The sequence below is a fragment of the Sceloporus occidentalis genome, unplaced genomic scaffold, assembly GCF_023333645.1.
Source record: "Sceloporus occidentalis isolate IW3139 unplaced genomic scaffold, rSceOcc1.0.p SCAF_2, whole genome shotgun sequence".
In the NCBI taxonomy this organism is placed as follows: domain Eukaryota; kingdom Metazoa; phylum Chordata; class Lepidosauria; order Squamata; family Phrynosomatidae; genus Sceloporus; species Sceloporus occidentalis.
The window spans coordinates 264,576,235-264,603,070 of NW_028316982.1; the positions used below are offsets into that span (position 1 = coordinate 264,576,235).

A 26,836-nucleotide genomic window follows, 5' to 3' on the forward strand; every position below is an offset into this window, starting at 1 on the left:
TGCATCCACACTGCAGAAATAATCCAGATCGATGCTGCTTTTAACTGTTGTGGCTCAATGCTGTGGGAACTCTGGGATATGTAGTTTTCCGAGACATTGTGCCTCTTCTCTGTCAGAGAGCTCTGGTTCCATAATGAACTACAGATCCCAGGGTTCTCTAGCATGCAGCCCTCTCCCTACGGATCGAGGCGGGTTACAATAAAAAGAAACGAAAAATACATAACCAATACATGACCCAACAAAATAGTCACTTAAGCAATCTCCAACCCTCCGCCAGCAACTAAATATTAACATTAAAATGATTAAAGTTAAAATAGCGTCAAACTGGATGCAGCCTTTTTTTTTATTTGGGAAACCTGGGATTTGCAGTTTTGTGAGGCTTTGCCTGAGAAGGCTGAAGACTTTGTGGTACTACAGATCCCAGGACTCTACACGATGGAAGTAAAAGTGCTGTCAGACTGCATTACTTCTACAGTGTAAATGCAACCTTGGATGGCCTTCCTCTCTGAAGTCCTCCTCTGTTGAATCAAGAATCATAGAGTTGGAAGAGACCCCAAGGGCCCTGATCCAGTCCAACCCCATTCTGCCATGCAGGAACTCTCAATCAAAGCATCCCCGACAGATGGCCATCCAGCCTCTGCTTAAAGACCTCCAAGGAGGGAGACTCCACTACACTCCGAGGAAGGAGTGTGTTCCCCTGTTGAACAGCTCTTACTGCCAGGAAGTTCCTCCTAATGTTGAGGTGGAATCTCTTTTCCTGTAGCTTGCATCCATTGTTCCGGGTTCTGTTCTCTGGAGCAGCAGAAAACAAGCTTGCTCCCTCCTCAATATGACATCCCTTCAAATATTTAAATAGCGCTATCATATCACCTCTTAACCTTCTCTTCTCCAGGATAAACATCCCTAGCTCCCTGAGTGGTTCCTCATAGGGCATGGTTTCCAGACTTTTCACCATTTTAGTCACCCTTGTTTGGACACATGGCTCCAGTTTCTCAATGTCCTTTTTGAATTGTGGTGCCCAGAACTGGACACAATATTCCAGGTGGGGCCTGACCAGAGCAGAATAGAGTGGCACTATTACTTCTCTTGATCCAGACACTATACTTTTACTGATGCAGCCTAAAATTGCATTGGTCTTGTTAGCTGCCGCATCGCACTGTTCACTCATGTTCAACTTGTGGTCTACTTGGACTCCTAGATCCGTTTCACATGTACTTTCATTCAGCCAGGTGTCCCCCATCCTATATCTGTGCATTTCATTTTTCCGCCCTAAGTGCAGTACCTTGCCTTTCTCTGTGTTGAAATTCACTTTGTTAGCATCGACACAGCTTTCTAGTCTATTCAGGTCATTTTGAATTTTGATCCTGTCCTCTGGGGTATGATCAAAATTCAGAATGACCTCAATAGACTAGAAAGCCGGGCCAAAGCTAACCAAATTCCATCGCATTGAGCCAGGGCAGTTAAAGTGGTGCCAAACTAGATTGTCTTTGCATTGTGTATGCAGCCTCACAGTGGTAGGGCAAGCAGAGAGAGAGAGAGAGAGAGAGAGAGACACAGAGAGAGGAGTATTTGGGTCACTAAGGTCCAAAACACACTGCAGAAATAATCCAGTATGAGATCGCTTTAACTGCCCCAGCTCAATGCTAGGGAATCCTGAGAATCTATAGTTTTTCCTTGTCAATTGTAAGAAGTATGCTGCCAAATATGCCAGTTCAGTTTGGATATCATTGCTAAAAACCTTTCTGAGTGGTGTTGCTTAGCCCAGCTTCCCTTGACATTGTCTTCTGCCCTTGGACAAATGAACTGAGCCTAATGTCCATGGCTTACATGCATACAGTAATAATCTCTTCATTCTTGCTTGGTCTCTTCCTTTTCCACCATCAATTTTTGCTAATTCCTTGGGCCTCATACATTACAATTCTCTGCTCATTTTCTGTGCACTGGTTCAAGAAGTAGCTCCACTGAACGCAGCAGGACTGACTCCTGACCAGGGCTACTCTACATGTAAGTGTATTATTTCAATTCCTTGAGATTTTCACACTTTTGCATCGGTGCTGAATTATCTTCACTTTTCCTGCTCATATTCACATCTGTTTGCCCTCCATCTACCAAAAATGTGCAGCCAGGCAAATACATGCGTAAAGGATGGACGCATGTTCAGTTATGCACATCAAAATGAATCCCATTGTGGGAGAAAGGCAGGGATATAAATCCTTTAAATAAATAAAAGTAAAATCATAGCTGATACTCCAGTAAAAACCTCAGGTCCTTTTCCAGTGGAATTTGAGGAGTTTTTGTGAGGTTGCAGAAAGCCCAAATTCCTTCAAATCTGCACCTGGAGGGATCACATTTTATTCACATAGGATGAGGTATAATTAAATTGCGTAGTCTAGCCCAAAGCCTGTAAAGAAGTATGTGTGTCCTGCCAGGGTGGTTGGACTCTGGCTCCCATTAGCCCTAACCCACATATTTAGCGACAAGATACATTGGGAGTTGCAGTTCAGCAGCAACTGCAGGACGGTACATTTCTCATCTCTCTTATAAGATATTTCCTTGATTGATGGGACAGAATTTTAAAAGGACAATATAGTAAGTTGCTGACAGCCCTCTTTAATATTGGTCTTCTGCTGAGAATACAATGGCAGAATCTGCAAATGTCAGGGATAGGGTTCAGCACTTTGGATAGCTTCTTTAAAATCTGTACTGAAATCTGGAGTGGATTCTCTTCCCTGCTGACATTGGATCCACTGGCTGCCACTGTAAAGGATTTTGAGTACGGTACTAAAAGCTCTGATTAGTGGTCAAAAAGCTGTTGCCCACATTTTTTGTGGGAGCAGGAGGTCCTCCGTGTTAAAAGATAATCTCCAGTATAAGACTGTGATTAAGGCAGTGATTCCCCAAATGGTGGTACAGTGCAACTTCCAGGGAGGCAGTGAGATGCAAAGGGAGCAGTAGGGGGTCAGTGAGGGAAGGATGGGGTAGCTGGGGGGCCACTGGTCAAAGTATTGGTGTGCAGCAAAGACAAGGGGAACCAGTGGTCTTAGAAAACTTCTTTTCAGGGTCCCCCAAAAAACTACCACACATCCTTGCTAATCATTTTGTGTGGTGGTGTCTCCCACACTTTTCCTGCCCATGTGACTTCACTCCCTTACCAGCATCTTTCACTAGTAGTGGCCATTGCAAGGCTTGGGCACAGGGCATCACTTCTCATGCGAAGTTTGAGCACAGGGCATCACTTCTGTGGCTCAGAGTAGCACCATTTTGGGACAGACTGAAGCAGAGAAAGCACATGGTGGCGGGGGAGAAGTCTAGTGAAAAGGAGCTTTCAGATTTGGGACACTGCTGTGCTAGAACTTGACTAGTCAGTTGGAGTTACATTGCTGCTCTTGCTTTCTTTCATCAGACAAACTGAGAGAAGAGGTAGCAGAAGAAACTTATTTTTTTGTGCATAGGAGCGTGGACACTTGAAGCTGTGTGGGGAAGACATGTCTCTGGGGAAGGAGTATCTGTGCTTGATTCTTGGAAAGAGTCCATTGTCTAGGAGCACCTCCTATAGTTAAAACCTCTCCCTTTCCGGCCCACACCAGACTCCATTGAAGGATTGAGAGTCCCTCCTCTCTAGGGAGAAGCTTGTCCCTTGCACTGGTTGCTCTGGGAGCAGCTACTGAGCAGCAACCAAGAGGTTTCTTGTCCACACTGGCCTTTACTGCAAGGTTGGCATGGGTGAGAGAATTCTCGGTCGCTGCTTGGTTTCTGTTCCGAGGATAACGGTGCAAAGGGTGCAGTGCCAGAGCAGCCAGTGAAACATCAACCAAGAAGCCTCTTACCTGTGCTGGCCTTAGCTGCAAGGCTGGTACAAGCAAGAAACTTCTTGGTTGCTGCTCCCAGTGTGACTGAGTGCAAAAGGAGCACAAATGTGCAGTAGAAAAGGTAAAGGTTTTACCTTGACAAGATTGTCTAGTTGTGTCCGACTGTAGAGGCGATGCTCATCTCTGTTAATAAGCCAATTATTGTCACACAATTCCATGGCCAGCATGACTAGTGGGGAACAGTAGACCTAATATCAAAAAAATGTGTGGGCGGGGGGGAGATGCTAGGGTTGCCACCCAAAAAGAAAGAGGGGTAGCCCCAAAAAGTTTGGGAACCACTGCATTAAGGCACTTCATAAGTTGCTCAGACTCTTCACACGGGGGGAAATAGGGGGATTCAAAGGGCATTATCCAGGAAAAGTCATGTGATTGCGGCTAATATTATTACACACATTGAAATTAGCGAGGGCTTATCCCAGGAATAACCAGCAACAAAATATTCATGGGATATTTCCTCGTGAATTATTTATTGCAGGCTATTCACTGGTTATTCCTGGGATAAGCCCTCTGTAATCATGAATCATGTGATAATCTTAGCCATGATCACAGGACTTTCCCTGGGTAATGCCTTCCCCGTTGTTGATTTTTATTCCACCTTTTCCCCAAGGCTGGGACTCAAGGCGATTTTCACATTAAAAAGAGAACAATTAAAAACTTATGGTCAACATTAAAACCAAATTAGCTCTGTTAAAAATCTAGACTTTAAAAGCCTACTATTCTAAAATCCTGTCTCAATGAAAAAAGACTTTTTCTGGAAGGTCTGCAATTAGAATCTAATGATTCTAGCCTTTCTAGGGAGGATTTAGGGGCAGCCACTGAGAAGGCCCTCTCTCACGTTAGCAATAGCAAGTACATTTCTATACTGCTTATCAGAGCAGTTAAGCACTCTCTAAGTGGTTTGTGTAATGTGTAAGTTAATTGCACCCAACAAGCTGAATACTCATTTTAGCAACTTACAGAAGGATGCAAGGCTGAGTGGACCCTGGAGCCTTGTCTGGGATCAAACTCAAAACCTTGTGGCTGTGAATGACTGCATTACCAGCATGTAACCCTTGGGCCACCGGGGCTTCTTTATAAATTGTAAGAGAATCAGAAATAGAAACCTACTGATACAGGGAACTGGAGACTGGCAAGTGATCACACATAATTGCATTCTGGCCCTTTGCTCTCTGTGTTTGTGATCGCCCCTTCAAGTTACCTGACAACTTATGATTTTTTTAGACAAGAATACTCAGAGGAGGCTTTGCCAGTTCCTTTCTCTGAAATCTAGCCTACATCACTTGGTATTTTTTGGTTGTGTCCCATCAAAGTACTAACCAGAACTGAACTTGCTTAACTTCCAAGATGAGACAGGATCTGGTGCCATCTTACATATTGCAAAGAATTTCAACTATTGTATCCATGTGGATGGTCTGGCATACAGTTATCTTGATGCTGTCTGGATAGGGTTTTCAGGTTGGATATATGTGGTGGGATCCTGATGTTTTAATATTTACCTGATCCTCGATCAAGCAGAATTACCATAATGTTTCGTTAGGTGAAACTCCTAACACATCTGTTTAATAATAATAATAATAATAATAATAATTTGTTTTATTTATATACCGCTATTCCAAAGATCATAGCGGTGAACAGCAAGTAAGCTAATTAGCAAGTAAGCTAATTTGCCCCCAACAGTCTGGGTACTCATTTTAGCGACCTCGGAAGGATGCAAGCCTGAGTCGAGCTTGGGCCCTTTGCTGGTCTTGAACTCGCAACCTTGTGGTTGTGAGTGAATGGCTGCAGTACAGGCATTTAACCACTGTGCCTGTCCTGAAGCTCACTTTTTAGCTGATCCACACCTAAACCATGGCTATTCACTGGCTGGTGGAAAACAGTAGATGGGGTTGGCGTGAAGTGAAGAAGCATCCTGCTCTGTTCCTGTAGCTGGATTCATGCCATGCAGGGGTCTGCAAAAGATCCTGAATGATGGTATCACTACTATGCATAAAGAGATAGCAATGAACTAGATGCTTTACTATGGTGTTCTCATTTTCACTGGCCAGTAAATAGCTGGGGGTGGGGGAGAGCTGTGTCTGTTAAAAGGTGGGTTTGGGGAGGTTGAAGGAGGAAAAGTGCTATAGGTGTGGTACATACTGTCAACAAGCGGTGCACCGGTGCCGATTCTAGGGTTAGGGACCGCCCAGCAACCGCACTGTCCCTAACCTTAGAATGTATGGGTGTCATAACAATGGCGGTGCCCTGTGTACACAGGTGCTGCCATTGTTATATAAGCACCGTGCAATGTTTACGTAACGAGTGTGCCAGTGGCACACTTGTTACGCCGCCCCTGTGGCTTAAAAAGAACCTGTTTTTTCAGGGTTCTTTTTCCTCTGTAGGGAAGCTGCACAGTTTGGGGGCCTATGGCTTCCCTCTGGAGGAAATTAGGCCACTGGCTGGCTGCTCTTTTGGGTCTGTTCCCATATTAAAGCAACAGGAGCCCAGTGGTGTATTCAGGCTGGCAGCATAGGTGGATGCAGCCTCTATTTGGACTGGACAAAGACATATGTGTTAGTCTGTTCACCTGTGGATGGATATCCTTACTACCTCTAAGATGCTGTTCATAAAATGGACACTATTTAAATATTTATCACTGTTCATACTTTTTGCATTTCTGTTCTGTCCCATTCCCCTTCTTTCCTAGCAAGCATATTATTTTAGGTTCCTGTTGGAACGACACTTTGAGCATCTGATGAAGTGCCCTGCAGTCCACTAAAACTTAGGTCAAATAAAACTTTAGTCTTTAAGATACCATCAAACTGCTCTTTGTTAGAGCTAACACAGCTTTGTTCTCAAAGTGTAGCATGCAGACCTGAAGGGAAAACCAGCACTTCCTTTTCTCTTTGTTAAAACAAACTGCTCTGCATTGTAAAAACAAACTATATCAGTCCTAGTTTCTGGTAAGTCCTGATCACTATAAGAGTTACTTTGTTGTCTGGGAATTTAGAGAGTGGAAGTGCCAACCAGCACTACCAGTGTGGTTTAGTGGTTTGAGTGCTGGACTATGACTCTGGAGACCAGGGTTCGAATCCCAGCTTGGCCATGTAAACCCACTGGGTGACCTTGGGCAAGTCACACTCTTTCAGCCTCAGAAGCCATGGCAAACCCCCTCTGAAGAAACATGCCAAGAAAATCCCATGATGTGTTTGCCTTTGGGTCACCATAAGTTGAAAAAAGATTTGAAGGCACATAACAGCAACAACAAGAAGTGGTTCATCACATGGGAATGGCTGTTGTGGAAAGATGTGTAGCAACATGAATGCAGCCATAAGTAAAAAATACTGGTTTCTTAGCTGTCTTTTTGTTCCTGGGATGGGACTGAAGTCAAGTAGAAGAGTTATGCAATGGAGGAGCAGAAGTGAAACAGAGCAACACCACAAAGACATATACCCATTCTTGATTAGTTTTCTAGATTAAGTTGACATGGAATGGAGCCATCCTTGTCAATACAGAGATGCAATCTCAATTGACCGGTATCTGACTACATTGATGAATATCGGGGGAATAAATGTTTGAAACGAGTGGTGTCAGAGTGCTAAGAATAGAGAGAGGAAAGGTTTTTTTCTAGTGTAAATAAGAATGGATTAATTTTTAGCCAGTTACAATCTGTTATTCAAAGATCAAAAAGGCTTTGTTTAAGGGAGGCATTTACAGTTTTAGCAGTTATGTGTTAAGGCTTCCACCCTGTACTACTTACATATCATATATAACATAAAGAGAGCAACAAGGATTATATTGACAGTTTATGAAGAAGAAATACCCCTGGTTTCTTTTGCACAGACAAAATACAGAAACCAGACGATGTGACCTGGAAGTACTGGCTAGGAGTCAAGATGGGCAGCTTCTAGCTTCTCACTCAGAAACATATTTTAGAAGCAAAAAATGTCCTGCAAGGTTTTGGTCAGGAATGGGATCAGAGTGAGATAGCAGGATTTAAATAGGTTTGATACAGTATATATCCTGATCCCAAGCAGGATGGGTTGATTTAAAACCAAAGCAAGTTAAATCCAGAGGAAAAGGAATATTTAAAATTAAATTCACCAACAGAATGTCATGTTTTTTAAATAGATAATTGGCAATTGCTAATTTTCTTCTCGGTGCAGAATGTACATGAGCTTGGAGTGTACTAGTAATGTCTGAGGCTGATGTATGCTGCTACCAGATGAAGACGTTTGTCTTTAACCATGTTTTATTTGCCTCTTTTCAATCTTGGGTGAGAGGGAATTGAAACTGGTTCCTTGGTAGTGTTTTTAGTCTTATGTAACTTGACTATGTGTCTTTGTGAAATCTGCCAATTGGTTTACCTTTTACCTAAATCTGTATTGGCCATTCTACATATGGAAATCTTGTTTGTTCTCTTGAAACACATGCATGTCAGATACACATCTTGTTGGCCTGAACCTTCTCATTTAAAAGCTTATATTTAAATGCAGCCAACTTGCCCTAATAGAATGTTACACCCTCTCTTTCCAATGCAGGCGGATGGTGACCTTTTTTATTCTGATATTTAAGGTGTGTCTTAATTAATATGAAAGTGTCCTGTATTAATTGGTTATAGGAGGTGCTGAATGTGAGAAGTTTGACTGAGATCCGAGATGGTCAGCTCAGTGATAGCATGGGCACCTTAAACACAGGCTAGGAGCTTCCTGGTGTATTTCATGAGCCTGTCATGGTTTTGTGCAGGGGGCATTATTGGGCCACTGGAGAACTGTTTCTGTAAGGAGGTATTGAATACTTTCTTATACAACCACATTAAAAGTAGAACTACTGATACAACAGGAGACTGTGCTGCTATAGGATGCTGGCCAAAGACATACAGTGAACATACGAAATCCTTATTGTGGTAATAGGTTTAGTTAGGCCAGTCAAAAAGCATAAAATTTAATTGGCCTCATCAGATCACCTTTGATCAGATGTAGAATCACAGGATCATAGTGTTGGAAGAGACCACAAGGGCCATTCAGTTCAACCCCCTGCCATGCAGGAACTCTCAATCAAAGCATCCCCGACAGAGGGTCATCCAGCCTCTGTTTAAAGACCTTCAAGGAAGGAGACTCCACTACTTGCCAAGGAAGTGTGTTCCACTGTCAGACAGCTCTTCCTATCAAGAAGTTCCTCTTAATGAATTTCAACATGGAGAAACATGAGTCAACAGTGTGATGCTGCAGCTAAAAATGCCAATGCAATTTTGGCTGTATGTAATATTTGGCCGCTGAAGGGTGTATGTTCTGAAAGTTTGGGCAGTAATAACTATAATAATCATAATAATGTCATTTCCTGGTTGTTTCATCCCAAGGCTAGATTTAGGGTACAAAATAGAGTAAAGCACATAGATTGAAATACATAACCTCTAGAAAAGAGTGGATTTTCCTTTGTTGGAAGCTAAGCAAAGGCTGGGTGACCATCTCTCAGGGATGCTTTAACTGTGGGTTTTTTCACTGGGAGTTCAAGGGAGTTGAACTTTACTAGTTGGTCCTTGGGCTGCCTCCAGTGCTGTGATTCTGAGAGTTCTGTGTTTCATTCTGTCTGCTATTAGGATACCCCATATGCCTACCCAGGACTCAAGTCTGTAGTTGTGAGCAGTCTAAACTGAGCTGTTGAGGTATCCTTCCTTTAAGCTTTCTTATCCTTCTAAAAACACCAGGGATCTACCCAGTATGCTCCTGCATCTCCTTTGAGGTTGTGCCATTTTTGGGTACTTAAAAACTAATGCGTGAACATTATTTTTCCCCCTCCAAAAATTAACACATTACAGTAGGCCATCCACATTTATGGCTTTGATTTTTGTAGATTTGATTATTCAAAGATTTGATTAAAGAATTCTCTCTAGGAATCTCTAGATCCTCCAGTGCAACTCTGCCAGAGGTTAACCATAGAGCCACACTGAATGAGCTACAGATTCCTAGAGGAAACATTTCTCTAGGTGTTTAAGGTCCACCAGTGCAATTCTGTGCTCAAACTCTGCCAGATGATAGCCATAGGGATGTTCTGGAAGACCTAGAAATTTCAGGAGAGGTGTTCTTTCAGGTTATTTGTTCCCCACTTTCTTGGGGTCCTTTGCCCCTAACCCTAGTAAATTGGAAGGCCTGCTGTACTTGTTTGTCCTACCTTTTTTACAAGTGTTTCTCACTAATGTTATTCGTAAAGTCCTGTGATAATCCGTTACAGGTAGTGCATATATAATGTAAAATTGGCAAGAATCCCGGTAAAGGTAATGTTCTGAAATAACAGTAGTTCTCCAAAACACTCGTGTTAATAGAGTTCCTATTAAAAAGTAGCCACAATGGTCCTTGTTGCTTAAAAAAAAAGTAAAAAAGACTCCGCCCTCCATAACTGCCACCCGCCAGCCTGAGAGGCAGGTCACCAGGCAGGTCCGGCTCCATCAGGACTAGCCTGGAAGAAGGAAGAGCCCTCCCTCCAATCCATCTGCCTTGGTCCAGGCCTCAGAGGGAGAGAAGAACCCCTGGACCTCATCCCCTTTCCCTCCACCATTCCCTTCTCCTTTTGTTTCATGTATTTTAGATTGTAAGTGTGAGGGCAGGGAACTGACTGATTAAAAATAATAATTGTAAGCCGCCCTGAGAGCCATTAGGGCTGAAGGGCAGGATATAAATACATACATATATATATATATATATATATACACACACACACACACACACACACACACACATATATATATATATATATCACATCTTGACTACTGGTGTTACTTCTAATGTGTTGTATCCAAGCTCTGTGGCAGGGCAGTAGTGGAATAGTAAGTTGTTACTCATACAAATGTAGAGATGATATGCAGAAATGGGGAAATATAGCCTACAGTCCCTGGTATTCATTGGCAATCTTCCATTCAAGTACTAATCAGGGCTGACCCTGCTTAGCTTCCAAGATCAGACAGGATCTGATGCCTTTAGGGTATTTATCCTGTAGCAGTGACTTATTCCTGCCATACTGAGTAAAAATAAACAACGTAGAAGGGGTGATGTTGCAAGTCTAATTATTGGCCCATTTAATAAGCACCTTCAACTGCCTGCACAAAGGAGGAGAGCATTTGGAAGTATCGCTTCCCATTGGATTTTTTTGGAAGGCTTCGTAATTGGTGCTTTCCAGGTTTTGTACATGAAAGTAATTACATGGAGTTGTGAAAGCAATTTTCCATATTCCTTGGTAGTCAAGTATTGACACTGAGCTCCTTCTTTGAAATACTTAAGTGTTCCACAGTGGCCTAGATGGTTCCTAGGAACAGTGAAGCTGCATAGAATTCCCTCAGTTTTGTTCAAGACAACATTGGCAGTAGTGGCAAACAAGCTTCTCCTTAAGACGTAATGATTAGCTGTTGTGGCAGCAGCATTTTCGTCTGTACAAATATGCCTCGCACACAGGCCTGGGGTGGGAATCCTATGCTTTCAAAGTGTTGCTGAACTGTAGCTGTCAATATGCCTGGCAAATAAGGGCTGCTGGAAGCTGTAGCGCAATATGATCTGGAGCTACACATGATGCCTGTCAGGGTGAACTGAGTAGATCCTAAAAGTATGCCTTTAAACCACATATTTATATGCTTCCTCAGATTGGATGCAGGGTAGAAGAGTTAAAGATTTATCAAAAAATAAAACTGAGTCAGTGGTAAAAAAAATAAGTAAAAGGACATTAAAGTGTGTCCAGAACCACTACAAATACAGTGGACCCTTGTTATACGCTGGGGTTTGGTTCCAAGATCCCCCGTGTATAACAAAATCCGTGTATGCTCAAGTCCCATTAAGTATAATGACATAGCAAAATGGTGTCCCTAATAAAAAATGGAACATCAAGGTAAATTTATACTGTTTTGGAACATTTTCAAACCGTGTATGCTTGAATCCGTGTATAAAAAATCCGTGTATAAGAAGGGCCGACTGTACATGATAAATTCAATTCAGGTCTGTAACTAAGGAGGTTTAGTTTCAAGAGTGAGGTTAGTGTCTGTTGGATGAGACCTTGATTGTTAAAAATTAGATTAGCTGATAAGGGAACAGATGGTTCTATTGTGGTCATGGAGTACCATTTTGGTAGTTTCCACATTGTTGTCACAAACAACTGAAGTACAAAAAGAACTAACAACATATAGCCACTATTTATTCCTAGTGTAAGAAAGTAACAGCTTTCCATCAAATTTGCAGGTTATGTCTGGCATGTTCTGATCCCAAATATAGGCTAGGTAACATGCATGAAATCTATTTATTTGTGGGACACTCCAATATTTATTTGATTTATATCAAATTTGGTGGGCATGTTTGGGATGACTTGACTTAAACTATAGGCTATGTGGGATGTACAGATCCACTCTTGGGGGGTGGGGTAGTCCCAGAAATGAAGCAAAGCTGGGCAATTATACTAGTAATATAACAAATAAAAGGGCTGTGAAGAAATATTTCTATCGTCTTTTTGTCAACCCACCCTGTTGTCTTGGCAGCAGAGCAAGTGAACCAATGTCTTGGGCTTCCAGTTGCTCTTCTCAGGTATACTTGATCATGGAGTCTCAACAGCTTGCAAGGTCAGTCTTCCAAATCCACTTGGAACCAAACTCTATTTCCCTTCCATCAGTTAGTTGCACATGCTTTGTGTTAGTGTGGAGAGATTATTCCTAACTAACTTAACTCTTAAAGTTGTCATTCCATCAAATATGACTGTCCTATGTTATCTATTAATTCCTTGCCATGTCACTTCCATGGCAAGGATGCAGTGAGTAAAACAATAGCCCCTGAGCATTTGGAAAGTGCGGAAGTTATTGCTTGTGTGTTCTCAATGAAATCTTATTTTTATGCACTTATCAAAAAGGTCAGCCTGCAGATGCAACTCTTTAAGGATGTGTGGAAATGAAGAGCTTCCTGCTTAATTTTCAGCTTCTTCCTTCAGACAGTTCTTAATACAGTAACAAAGGCTTTGTCCAGTGGAGCCTTGCCACTTCATAGGTTTTTTGCTTTCCCTTTAGAAAGCTTGCTTCAGTCACCAGCATCTTTTTCAGGTTTTGATTTCTTTTTAAATAATGTTTTCATCTATTATGCACTGCCTTGGGGGCCCTGGCAGACAGAGAGGCAATAAAAATAGTTTAACAAATAAGGGCCAAACTAGATGTGACATTATGTGCAACTTATTAATTTATCATGTAGGTGTCATAAAATGTAAGTAGAACCAGTTGTGGGAGCTGATTACCAAGATGGGAGAAGGCCTGGGATGGTGTTTAATTCTGTCCTGCCCAAGCTGCAGTTCTGGAGAAATCTCTCTTCTGAAGTATTTTTCCAAGAAAATACCACCACCAGAGGAGAGATTTTCCCTATTGCAGTGGTAGAGAACACAAGAGCTAAATTCCTCCCTTTGTTCTCTGATCATGCTAGTTTTGGTGCCTCGCTTCCACATCTGCTATTTGCTTTTTAAAAACAGGCATGTTAAACCTAGAGGGACATTGCTTCAGCCTTGACATTCATGACTGAGCTCTATATTTATTGCTTTTAGTAAAAGATGCATAATGCATATTTTGCAGCTTCAGACTTTACTCTAGCCTTTTAGCAAGTCAACAGCTGAATGTCCTTTAGGCTTGGGTCGAGTTGCATTGTTAGTTCCAATGCTATTTACTCTGCTCTTCCCTAGTCATTCCTAGAGTGCCTGCTAACTTGGGAGTCTCATCTTCTGGCATTATAGCATTTAGCAATAGCATTTACATTCCTATACCACTTATCAGTTAACTCAGCACTCTCTAAGAGGTTTACAATCGCTTGGTTCTTTTTGGGCTGTCCCATCATAGGGTTTTCATAATGAAAGATACTCAGAAGTTGTTTATCAGTGTCATCTTCTGCACAATACTAACAAGTGCTAGCTGTGGTGCTGCTACTATTGTCTCCAATGTCACTCTACTACTGCTGCTTCCTAGTAGCTGGTGGGCATACTAAATCTGGCTCCTCAGCAAAAGCCTGTCTGATGTGGGAGTAGTGCTACCAACACCATAGTCTCTTAACTTCACAGGAACATGCAATCCTACCACCATGGAAAAGTAGGGACATAGTAGCATTTCCTTTCCATCATGATAACAAGGTGACTTGGAGGTCTCTCATTCATAGGGTTGCTATAAACTGACATCGGCCTGATGCAACAGCAAAGCTAACATGTGCATATACCTACTATCACAGTTGTTCTGGCTGGCACAGATAGGATTGGCCTTGTGTTTCCTCCTACCATTCGACATCCCAAGAGAAAACATAATCATACTGGCCAATTGCAACATAGGCATATGAAACAATAGGGTATCCTGGTTGCATAAGTTGGTCTAGCACTCCAAATCTATCATTAGACTGGACAGGTGGGGCTGATATCATGTCACCTTGCATAAACTGTGGGTTCAACACCACACCCAAATGCTTAACTCCCAGGGGAAACCCATTTTCAGCTCAGTAGAAATTCCTGTCTCCTAAACAGCTGTTTGAGAAAGGTGAAACTCTCTTGATGCTTCCTCAGTCAACATTAAAGGATCCTTTTAACTTGCCAAAGAAAAGGGTGCCAGTGATGGTGGTTGCAGCTTTGCTGGAAAAGAATAATTACTAAAGCTTGCTGCATCACCAGCTTCTACTAATTGTGTGCCCATGCCTGCTTCTGTTAGTGACTTAGGGCTTAAAATCATTTCTGCTTGCTTCAAATTTATAAAGCTGACAAGCACAATGGATTGATTTAAACTGAAACATTTTAATTCATGGTGGTAAATCAAGTTTTGCATTTTCTTCAAAGTACTGAAATGATGGCACAAATATGATGACTTCTCTCCCTCCCCATGGACTGCTTGAAAGTTGATATCTAGTTGGGATACCAATGAATTTTTTTGGTTTTGGTTTCAAATAAAGGTGCTTATGAAAGTAAGTATATGTAGGAACCTGTATTTTTAGCAACTTTATCTTTCCCTCTTTTTAAAATCTAGACCTACCTCCACCCACAAAGCTGAAGTAGCAAACAAGTATTATGTCCATGACTTATAAGTCAATGTAAGCTTTGATAGATACCTGAGAGCCTAGAGCAGGTTATTATAAGCAGACATGTTTTGTAGGGAGGCTGTAAATAATTGCTTATGATAAATCATACTGGTTCTTCATTCACTCAAGAAGAACTGATAGCTCACTGTATCTGATTATTAACCTAATGTGTTGGTAGAGTCACTGGTTCAGCTTAGAAACCATTTGTAGAGCTAACATTTTGGCAGATGATTTAATTAGAGTATTCAATAGTAATCTAATTTCAGAAGAGATATGACACATGGTTTAAATTGATACTCTTTTTTTTATCTGCCATACTTCACATGGGTCCAGAACACACTGAAGAAATAATCCAGTTTGAAACCTCTTTAACTGCACTGAGTCAGTGTTAGGGAATCCTGGGAATAGTAGTGTATTGTGATATCAGAGCTCTCTGACAGAGAAGGCTAAATGTCTCACAAAACTACAGTTCCCAGGAATCTCTAGCATTGAGCCAGGACCATTAAAGGGGTCTCAAACTGGGTTATTTTCTGCAGTGTGTTTTGGACCTTGAATGGACTTCTTGTTTTCCCCAGCTTGATCTAGAGACCCATGGAACAATGTGAACCTTCTGTGAACAAGCATCTTCATCTAATAAAGCTTCTACTAACAAAGTTCCTTCTTATGCATTGCTCACCCAGGCCATTTCCCCTCTATCATCTGTCTAGTTGGAAACCTTTTTAGAATGGAGATGTTGAAGAAGGACAAGAGAAACACAGACTTCTGGTGTTGGGTTGCAGCATTATTATTAATAATTATTGTTATTATATTTATATGCTGCTTTCTCAACAAAACTGGGAATCAAAGCGGCAGTGTGTGTACAGTAAAGAATGCCATAAGCAAAGCTTGACCTGGGATAGAGCAAGATTGTACTCTAGCAGATTCAACTGTAGCTCAAAGGTGCTGCAAAATCCCTTTGCATACTGATTTTCCAGACTAACAAAGCTATGTCTTTGAATTCTACTGTAGCTGTGTGCACCTGCTTCCAAGTGCAGTGTAAATAGCAGCTGCCTCCAGAGTCCCTTAGTGAGCATGAATGAACAGCCAAAGAGGGGGAAAAAGATAAGCCTGCTACATATAAAAGAACAACACAGATTAGTTTGGCCACCAAAAGGGAAATCATAACAAGGGTGTAAACTGGTGAAATTGAAACTTAGATGTATTCTGAAAGGATGGTGAAAACATTTGTGTTATGCAAAGCCTTCTTGAACTTCTTTCATTTCACATGCTCTGTTGTGGTGGTGGTGGTTCTGTGCTTTCAAGCCATTTCCAATTTATGACAACCTTAAGCCCACCCTATCACAGTTTTTTGTGGCAGAGGGGATCAGAGGGGATTTGTGTTCTCCTGTCTCTGAAGCTGAGAGACATCCAGTTAGCTTCCATGGCTCAGTGGGATTTGAACCCTCATTCCCAGAATTGTCCAGTGCTCAAAATACTACACCATATTATTTTTCAATAAAAGACCTGAAAGATCTGAAATTGCTCTCCTTTTTGTAGTTTTGGAACCTAGCCTTTTTTCACGTTTTTGGCTCTGGCATCAGTTACAGAATTAATGGCTAGAAACATGTCCATTTCATTAACTGAGTTACATCCGTTCATCTGGATTTGAGATTGTACTTAACAGGATGAAGATGGAGAAGCTGAGAAACCAATGATACTGATATCATTCTGAGTATCCACATTGTGGGGCAGTAGATAGTGTATTACAACTATCCTTATAGTGTGATGTTGTTCATTCTCGCATAAGGTTGGGATGGGGAGCACAAATGATCTTGGTATCATCACCAAAGTAAGATTGTTTGGATTTTTGTGGGATGAGGTAGAGCCAGGAATTGTATAAAAACCAATACATATTAGCAATATGTTTCGTATAAAGCAACTCTTGGATAAGGCCATCTCTTCTGCTGACGGAGCCTAAAGTACATTACCGCAATAGCTACCTGAATCTGAAGGTTTGTTGCCATTTGTTCTTCTATATGTGTGGACCAAACATTTGTCATAGTTACCCTTGGGGAGAGAGGTTTACAAAGATCCCCCCAAAATTACATCCTAGGATAAAGCAGAATCCCTGTCTGTCCAGTTACGATTTCTTCTGCTATCCCCTTTTAGAAATGTGGATACTGTAAACAATGGAAGAAAATGGGCTAGAATGATTAAACCTATGATAGTGTTAGCATTCATATGTTACAAGATGAATGTAAGGACATATATCCAGAAAAGCAAAGCCAAATCTTTCAGGAAACATGTGCAAATGTTGCAAGTTGGAACTGTTCATCAGTTTAAGAAGTTCCCAGTAGTGTAGTAGTGCTTTGTTGCAAGCAATTATTTGCAAGTGGTGCAAAGGAATGCCTATGGAGTGTAGAATCTAACAAGTGTTCATAAATTGCCAAATTGCCTATCCCTCAGCAGTGCTTTGAACTTGAAGCTTGTGCTCTGTATACATGGTGTTACTTCAAAGGACAAAAACACTACTGTTCCAGGACTTTTAGCTGATGCAGGACATAAACCCAGGAGTCCCACAAAACTTGCAGAGAAAGCACAAAGTCTCAGGGTAACCATTAACAGTGCTGAGCAACCATTCTTTTATATTATGTTGTTACCTAAACTAAGAGTAACCAAAGACCATAAAAGAGCCAAAGTGAATTAAACCAAAGGCCTATCTCATCAAACATATTTGCACAATGGCATATGCTATTCCCAAAGTGAGTAGTAGCGCCTCCCTGGGGGTGTTGGAGAGCTTTGGGGGGGGGGGGTCTCTGAGGAAAAATTGGGATGGCAGGGAATTGTGGAGATGAGGGTTGCAAGAAACTTCTTTTGTGCACCATTTTGCGACAGGACATTCTGGGTCCATCCATCCGTCCATCTGGCTTTGCCTTAGAATCATAGAGTTCAAAGAGACCGCAAGGGTCATTCAGTCCAACCCCTGCCATTCAGAAATTCACAATCAAAACATCCCCAACAGATGGCCATAGAATCATAGAGTTGGAAGAGACCGCAAGGGCAATCTAGTCCAACTCCCTGCCATGCAGGAAATCTAAATCAAAGCATAATAATAAATAATAATAAAATAAAAACTTTATATACCACCTTTCCAAAGTGATCAAAGCTGTTCACAACATCAAATATTCATTACAATACAGGGTAAAATACAGTACAAAGTAAAATAGCATCTTAAAAAGCATCCCCAACAGATGGCCATCCAGCCTCTGAAGACCTCTAAGGAAGGATACTCCACTACACTCTGAGGAATAAGTGTGTTCCACTTTCGAACAGCCCTTACTGTCAGGAAGTTCTTCCTAATGTTGAGGTGAAATCTCTTTTCCTGGAGCTTGCATCCATTGTTCCGTGTTCTAGTCTCTGGAGCAGCAGAAAACAAGCTTGCTCCCTCCTTAATATATCCCTTCAAATATTTAAACAGGGCTATCATGTCACCTCTTAACCTTCTCTTCTCCAGGCTAAACATCCTCAGCTCCCTAAGTCTTTCCTCATAGGGCATGGTTTCCAGACCTTTCACCATTTTAGTCACCCTCCTTTGGACATGCTCCAGTTTCTCAATGTCCTTTTTGAATTGTGGTGCCCAGAACTGGACACAGTATTCCAGGTGGGGCCTGATCAGAGTAGAATAGAGAATGGATTGGGATGGGGGGGAGGCACATGCAAACTCTCCTCGGTTCCCCCTTGACTTGGCTGGCTAGAATGTGGGGTAGGTTTGTTACCCAAGACAAAAGAGGAGAGGGTGTAGCCTGAAAAAGTTTGGGGACCACTGGCCTATAGGATTTATACATAGGAAAACCGTATGAAATTAATGAGGTTGCTGTAAGCCAACAGGCAACTTGAAGGCACATATGCACAGGATACCAGCCAGCAGAACATGAATGTAAATGCACTCTCTGTCTTTTACTTCCCAGAAAAGTAAAATATAGCAACTTACTTCCTCTGATATTATTGGGACCTTCAGTGGCTACTAGTCAAGATTACTAGGTGTTGCTTCTGATATTAGAGGTGACACCTAGCTATCTTGGCTAGTAGCTACTGATGTTGCAATTCTGGCCATGATTTGTAACCTCCTTTGGGGTCAAGGCCTTTTTGTGCATGTTACCCCCAAGAGACACATACTGGGACCATGCAATAACCGAGCAGATAATTTGAGCAATAGGAGAAGATTCATAAATGACAAAGCCATATGGGTATTATCTTCTGACAACATCTGTGAGTGCGGATGGCTGTGTTTGTAATTAAAATCAGAGTGATTCCGAACAAAAGGAAGCCTGAATCAAGCTGTCATTGAAAGACATCCTTAATTAAAAGTTCAGGATGGAAAGAGTTATGTTTCCTAAGGATAGTTAAAAATAATTGTGTATTGTTGGACAAATCACTGAGATTTAGTTGTTTGGGGGAGTTAGAAGAAAGAGTCTAAAAGTTCTCATCAACTTTTTTCTTCTTTGGTGTATTGCATCATAGGATCATAGGATCTTAGAACTGGAAGGAATCACAATGGGCATCTAGTCTGACTCCTCGACATACAAGAATATACAACTAAAGCACTCCTGAAAGATTCCCATCAAACTTCGTTTATTTAAAGACCAAAAATAAAGAGAGTCCACCACCCTCCAAGGCAATCTGTTCTATTGCTGAACCGCATCCTTTTAGATATTTAGCAATAGCAGCTTCATTTATATACCGCTTCATACTACTCTAAGCAGTTTACAACCGTAAAGTTAATTGCCCCCAACAATCCCAGAAGACTAGCCCTCCCTTCAGCCACCATCTTGAAGGGGAGAGAGAGGCAGGCAAACTCCTGTCTGCCTTCCCAGAAGACTAGCCCTCCCTTCAGCCACCATCTTGAAGGGGAGAGAGGCAGGCTAGGTCCAACAAGCCTGCCTGGAAGAAGACAAGCCCTCCCTCTGGTCCATCTGCCTTGGTCCAGGCCTCAGAGGGAGAGAAGAATGCTGGACCTGATCCCCTCCCCCCCTCACCATTCCCTTCTTTTGTTTTGTGTCTTTTAGATTGTAAGCCTGCGGGCAGGGAACTGTCTGATTAAAAATAATAAATGTAAGCCGCCCTGAGAGCCATTAGGGCTGAAGGGCGGGATATAAATACCTAAATAAATAAAATAAAATAAATCTGGGTACTCATTTTAGCAATCTCGGAAGGATGCCAGCCTGAGTGAACCCTGAGCCCCTGGCTGGGATTGAACTCACAACTTTGTGATTTGTAAGTAAGTGGCTGCAGTACTGGTATTCAATCACTGCACCACTAGAGCTCCTATTTTTTAATTTAAGATAACTATCTTTAATTTAATTTAAAGATAACTATCATTGTCACCTCTGTCTTTTCTTCTCCAAACTAAACCTACCTAGCTCTTTAAGGCTTGGTTTCCAGACCTTCAATCATCATGGTCACTTTTCTCTGAACATGTTCCAACTTGTCAATATCCTTCTTGAACTGTGGTACCCAGAAGTGGACATGGTATTCTAGTTGAGATCTGAGTAAAGTATAATAGAGTGACACTGATGTTTCCCTTGATTAGGATACTTTATTCTTGTTGATATAGCCCAGGATTGCATTAGCATTTTTGGCCACAGCATCATGCTGTTATGTCTAGCTTGTGGTCTACTAAAGCCCCTTTGATCCTTTTCAAATGTACTGCTTTCAAGTCAGGTGCCACCCAGCCTATATTTGTGCATTTCATTTTCTTGCCTAGATGTAGTACCTTATACTTATCCTTGTTGGAATTGATTTTGTTAATTTTGGCTCAGTTCTCCAATCTGTGAAGACAGTTTTGAATTTTGATGCTATCCTCCAGGGTATTTGTTAGGCCCCCTGATTTTGTATGATCTGCAAATTTGATAAGCATGTCTCTGTTCCACAATCTAGGCCATTTATAAAAATGTTAAACAACACTGGGCTCAGGACAGAAACCTGATGCACCCACATTTTCTCCAGGATTAACAGCAACCATTGGTGGGTACTCTCTGGGTTTAGTGTGTTAACCAATTACAGATCCACATAACTGCAACACTGTGTAGTCTACAGTTTAGTTTACTTACATTAATATCATGAGGGTCTTTGTCAAATGCTTTATTGACGTCAAGATATACTACTGCCACAGCACTCCACTGATCTACCATACCTGTCATTCTGTCAAGAAGGAAGTAAGATTAGTTTTACATGAGTTGTTTTTGAGAAACCCAAGCTGGCTTCTAGATATCACAGCATTTCTTTCTAAGTGTGAACAGACATGGCTTTTTAATGATCTGGGCTGTTTAATGATCTGTTCTAGAACTTTTCCTGATACTGACATCAAAGTGACTGTTGCTTGGATCCTCTTTTTTGCCATTTTGAAGATGGAAAGAACATTTGCCCTACTCCAATCTGATAGGACCCTTCCTGTCCTCTAAAAATTCTCTGCAGTGAAAAGAACTGAGGTCTACAGACTGTTTAACAGTGTAATATTCTTTATGAAACTAGCAAAAGTAATTGGTCATGTAATGGATAGTAGACGTGTCCCAAAACATGAAAGACAGGAGTAAACTACAGTCAGCCCTTCCTGGATCTGACTACCAAACATTCAAAAAGGAGAACACTGTTAATAGATGCTGGTTGTGGAGTCCCTTCCAACTTCTGCAGTTGTGTGATAGAAAATAGCTTATCTGTTCATTACCCAGTATTTTCTGTTGGCTGAGCCAACTTTGGCTGCCTCTTGGAAAGGTGTTGGGTAAGCACAGCTGACTGAACCACTGTTTTGAGCTGCTGGGGGCAACAGACTTTTCTCACCCTTCTCTTTGGGAAATTCAAGGGGCGAACAGAGCCTTCAAGGCTCCAGGAACACCTTGACATGGTGGCTTCTAAGGAGGTTGGCTCCCATATTTTATCTGTGTGACAAGATATTTGGAGACAATGGTTGGCTGGTTGGTTGGTTGGTTGGTTGGTTGGTTGGAAGGGGAAACATGATGAGCTGAATTCAGCCTATGTGCTGGAGGTTGTTCATCCCTTGTCTATTCTGACCATATGCTGTATTTTTCCAATTATTTGTATTACATAAATGAGTTTCTCTGATGCACCACTGACCCTAGAAATAGATCATGTTTTAAAACCTACTTTCTTAGCTTCTTCCACTCCGAAAATGCTTATTTTTATAGTTGATTTGAGGAGCTATGTACATGTCCCTGTGTATGTACACAGATGCACCAAACAAGGGTTGAAGCAAATGTGAAGCTTGTAGTGTTCAGTAAAAAGGAAGTTAGCACACAGCAGGAGAAAAACAAAAGAGCCAGTTTGCATGTGGGATACCACATAAAACAGCATGACACAATTTCCCCTTTTAAAAACAAGCACCATTTCTAACAGTTTATAGTGGAGCTTTTGCAAACTAAGTGGAGATTAAGATTGCCAGATGCTTTCAGAGGTGAAGAAGATGAATATCATCCTCTGGGATGGAGCCAAAGGCTTATTGCAGGGATGAACCAATTATCTGGGACTGAGGCATAGGTTGGCAAATCAAGACTTGCAAAATGAGAATTTTCCTGATTATTCCTGCCCCTTTAGGCTGATTTCTCTCTTCATCCTTTAGCTGTAAGTTCATATGACATCTTTGTAGACATTAAGCCATAGTTCCTTAAGTTTGCATTAGCACAAACATATAAAAATATGATGGTGGTAAGGATGAGACTGGAGATACTCCAGCTTTGTAAAATGGGATCTCTTGCATGGAGCTAATTTTATATCGTCTTCCAGCCCCACTGGGCTTTGATGTTACAACCACTAAACAAGGATATTTGGTCCCAACATATTAGGCATGGACCTGTGGTGCTGGTGTTGAGCATCTTCAGATCTTAAAATAAAGCATGGCCACTATCTCCATATTCTAACAACAGAAGATTAAATACCATCAGACAATGTCCATTTCAAGTGTATTGCAGACCTGTTATCAAATAGCAGGCCAGGACAAGCATCCAGAAGTACACACTGAATAAAACAGTTGGAAATGGACAGTGTCATTTTCTTCCACACAGCACAAACCTGTAGGTACAAGCTCTCTTTGTTGTGTACTGTTGAGCTTTATGCTGCCTTTGGCACATTTGTGCTACCTGAAACGTGAAGCTTAAAGAGCCTAATTTCTGCCATCTGGTTATGCTGCACTCCTTGGTACAGACAGAACTTCAAGTGACAGATTTTTGCCAGGTAGGAAAAGCTGCAGGATTTCCTGCCTTGGTTAGGGATGCAGGCAGTGACTCTACTTTTTACTTCGCTTCCTAAGGATTGCTGTTATCAGCAGAATTTCAAGAGTGAGCAGTAATCTTCACCAGGGTGCATGAACCAGATTGCTAGTTATGACTTTTAACTATCCGTATCTGAAAGACTGTGTCTCTCCCAAAATATACCTGAATAAAAGAAATATTCCCTCATGAACATTTAAGGTGTACAATACACAGTGTAAGATTCTGAGTAAGCACTAATAATGTATTTCAGTTATCATGATCACCCATCAGAACAGTTTTAACTCCTTTTTTAAAAATAGTTCTTTTCTTTTTCTCTCTCTTGTTCCTTTTTTGCTTCTCAAATCTTCACAAGCTTTTGCTTGAAATGCCACCTCAAGGACAAAAGGCATTGGTCTCTTCTGAGTATCTGGACTAGCATCTCAAGATACTTTGTGAAACTGTGCTGCTAGCCCAACTTCCCTTTTGTTTGTGTTTTCATAATTTAGCTTCTTTTCTTCGTCTTTGGCTTTGAAAAACTGAAGTGTCTCAGCTCTGTTGATCTAATGCTAAAAGGATGGCTGTATGGGTTTGGCATGGCAAAAACAGCCCACATTTCTCTGTCAACTTGAAGATTAATACATAACTGTGGAATAAATTTATGTGAACTAGGGATCATGATACCATATGTCACAGCATAATTGGTCTTTAAGGTGTTACAAAACTTGCCATTGAACAAATTTGCTCCCATCTGTTAAGTACTACATAACTCGTAATTCAGTCTCATCTGTTTGTTGTTAAATTACGGTAATTTCAAACCAGACAGGTAGCATCAGCTCTGAGCTGCCATTTCAAAAATGCATTATTTTGGGTTGACAGTTCTCAGGGGCTGACCTTGTGGCACCAGGCCTCACCCTCTGTTCTGCATTCAACTTCTTTCTCTCTCCCCCCCCCCCCAATTTATTATTTAAAAAACACATAGAAATACATAAAACACATAAACAACAATCTCAAATCTACTAACAACATTTAAACATACTATCAATTGTTCTAACAGATTTGTTCATCTGGCTTATAAAAGAAAACTGGGACTTGGATGGCCAAGCAACATCAGAATATGGTCAAGGTGGCAAAGGTGGTTAATGAGGAATACCAACTAGGGGAGTCTGCAGCAGTTTGCTTTTGGATGAGCCCACCCCCTCTTCTTCCCTCTCCCACTGAGTTAATGGAGTGCAAACTACTTTTGCACTTTGAATACAGTGAGCAACACCTGAAGTAAGATGCAGACAAAGGGGAAGGTGGGAGGAGGACAGAGGAACCAGAGCATTTTAAAAGCAAAGAAAAAGTAGGACAACAAAAGATTAATTTGGACAGTGGGAGGGTATGAAATAGTAAGGCCTCTGATGAAGTGCACTGGAGTCTATGAAAGCTTATTTATGCTAGACCTTTCTTTTTCTCAGTCTCAAAAATGCTTCAGGATTCCTTTATATCTTTTTTATACTGATGCAAACTAACATCACAATATCTTTGGAATCTGCATATATATTTTGAAATCTGCATAAACCACAGGACCCAGAACAATGGATGCAAGCTACAGGAAAAGAGATTCCACCTTAACATTAGGAGGAACCTACTGACAGTAAGAGCTGTTGGACAGTGGAATACACTCCCTCAGAGAGTGGTGGAGTCTCCTTTGGAGGTCTTTAAGCAGAGGCTGGATGGCCATCTGTCGGTGATGATTTGATTTGGATTTCCTGCATGGCAAGGGGTTGGACTGGATGGCCCTTGCAGTCTCTTCCAACTCTATGATTCTATGATATAAATTGTATAAAATGAATAAGTCCTCCAGTCCTAGTCTAGCATTTTGCAGAGATACTACAGCTACTGAAAATATAGATTAACAAAATGAAGATGTGGTGGGGATGTTACTTCATTGCTTCATGTACTGTAGTCACAACCAGGGAAGAAATCCATAAACCTCTAGAAGAAAATTTCACTGAAATTATGCCTGCCTGGGAAGGTGGTTAATAATTGTTCAGAATGAATAATGCTAAAAGAATCGTTCAGTGCTTATCTTCAATCTTAACATAATAATTATAATAGTAATAATAATATGTTTGTTTATATCCTGCCTCTCCCTACAGATTGAGGTGGGTTACAATAACAGACAAATGTCAATAAAATACATAATACATATAAAAACCAAAGATTAAATAATCCCCAGCCCCTACCCCTCGCTACCTTAAAACAAGAGACAGAACAAATAAACAATAATGTAAAAACAGATTAAAATTGACTAAAATGAACTAACTAGCAAACAAGAGGTGAGACATCTTCTTGGGGGAGACACAGGCTATCTGTATCAATGGAGTGGGAGGTCAGTCTGGAAAGGCGTCAAGAGTAGTAATATGACAAATCTCCTCTGGCAGTTCACTCCAGAGTTTAGGAGTGGCAGATGAAAAGGTCCTCTGGGTAACTTCAGCCAACCTGGTCATCCTTGGCTGCATGTGACTATTGGCTGGGGCTTGGAAAATGTAGGTTCTAATTGTTACTGAGCCACAAAACTCATGGTTTGAACCAGTCAATCGCTCTCAGCCTAAATCTACCTCACTGGGTGGTGCTCAGGATAAAAAGGGGAAAAGGAGAGCCAAATATCTCTGCATTAAAAAAATGGGTAATGTGGCTCACTCAAACACAGGTAGAACATCCCTTATATCAAATACACAGGGTTCAGAGAATATCTCATTGTACAATTGAGATTTTACAAGGAATGCAATTCTAAATGGCTGGTAGTGTTGGAAAAGAAAAGTTGGTAATGCTACATAGCCATAGCAAGTACCGGTACATTTCTATACCTCTTATCAGTGTACTTAAGCACTCCCTAAGCAGTTTACAAAGTGTAAGCTAATTGTTTTTTGTGGGTTTTTTCGGGCTATGTGGCCATGTTCTAGAAGAGTTTCTTCCTGATGTTTCGCCAGCATCTATGGCTGGCATCTTCAGAGATGTGTTCACGTGCCTCAAGGCACCAAGAGTGGGGCATCAGGCTTGCTTGTTTTAGGACCTTTCCAAGCAGTATTATGTCAACCAGGATTTTAGGGTCAATTTGGGGGCATAAATTTCTTGACTTATAGTCGAGTATATAGGGTAGGTCCCCTATATGTGACCACAGAACCATCTGTAAATATGTGGAGGGAGAATTAAAACAGATTGCTTTTCTTCTCAGGCTAGGGTTCCCATATCCCACCTGGGGGCGGGACTTTCCTGATTTGGGGCGTGTCCGCACAGTTCCGCCCCGGTTTGGCCCCACCCCCGGGACTCTCCCCCCAGCGAGTCCTCCAGGCTTGGCTGGGGCTTGGAGGACGGCTGTCTTCCAAGCCCCAGCCATGCCCAGGGGGCTCCTCCAGGATCGTGGAGTCCTCCAGGCTTGGCTGGGGCTTGGAGGACGGCTGTCTTCCAAGCCCCAGCCATGCCCAGGGGGCTCCTCCAGGATCGCGGAGTCCTCCAGGCTTGGCTGGGGCTTGGAGGACGGCTGTCTTCCAAGCCCCAGCCATGCCCAGGGGGCTCCTCCAGGATCGCGGAGTCCTCCAGGCTTGGCTGGGGCTTGGAGGACGGCTGAAGCCAAGCCCCAAACCTCTGCCTGTCTGCCTCCGTCTCTGGGGGGGGGGGGGAAATCCCGGGGGTGGAGGCAAAACGGCGACGG

The 26,836-nt window shown here is 41.8% G+C and overlaps 1 protein-coding gene across 1 annotated transcript in view; it reads left to right on the forward strand.

Moving 5' to 3' along the window:
• PRCP (prolylcarboxypeptidase) overlaps positions 1-26,836 on the forward strand; it is a 48,760-nt gene that overhangs the window by 522 nt on the left and 21,402 nt on the right. The gene's annotated exons all lie outside the window — the stretch shown is intronic.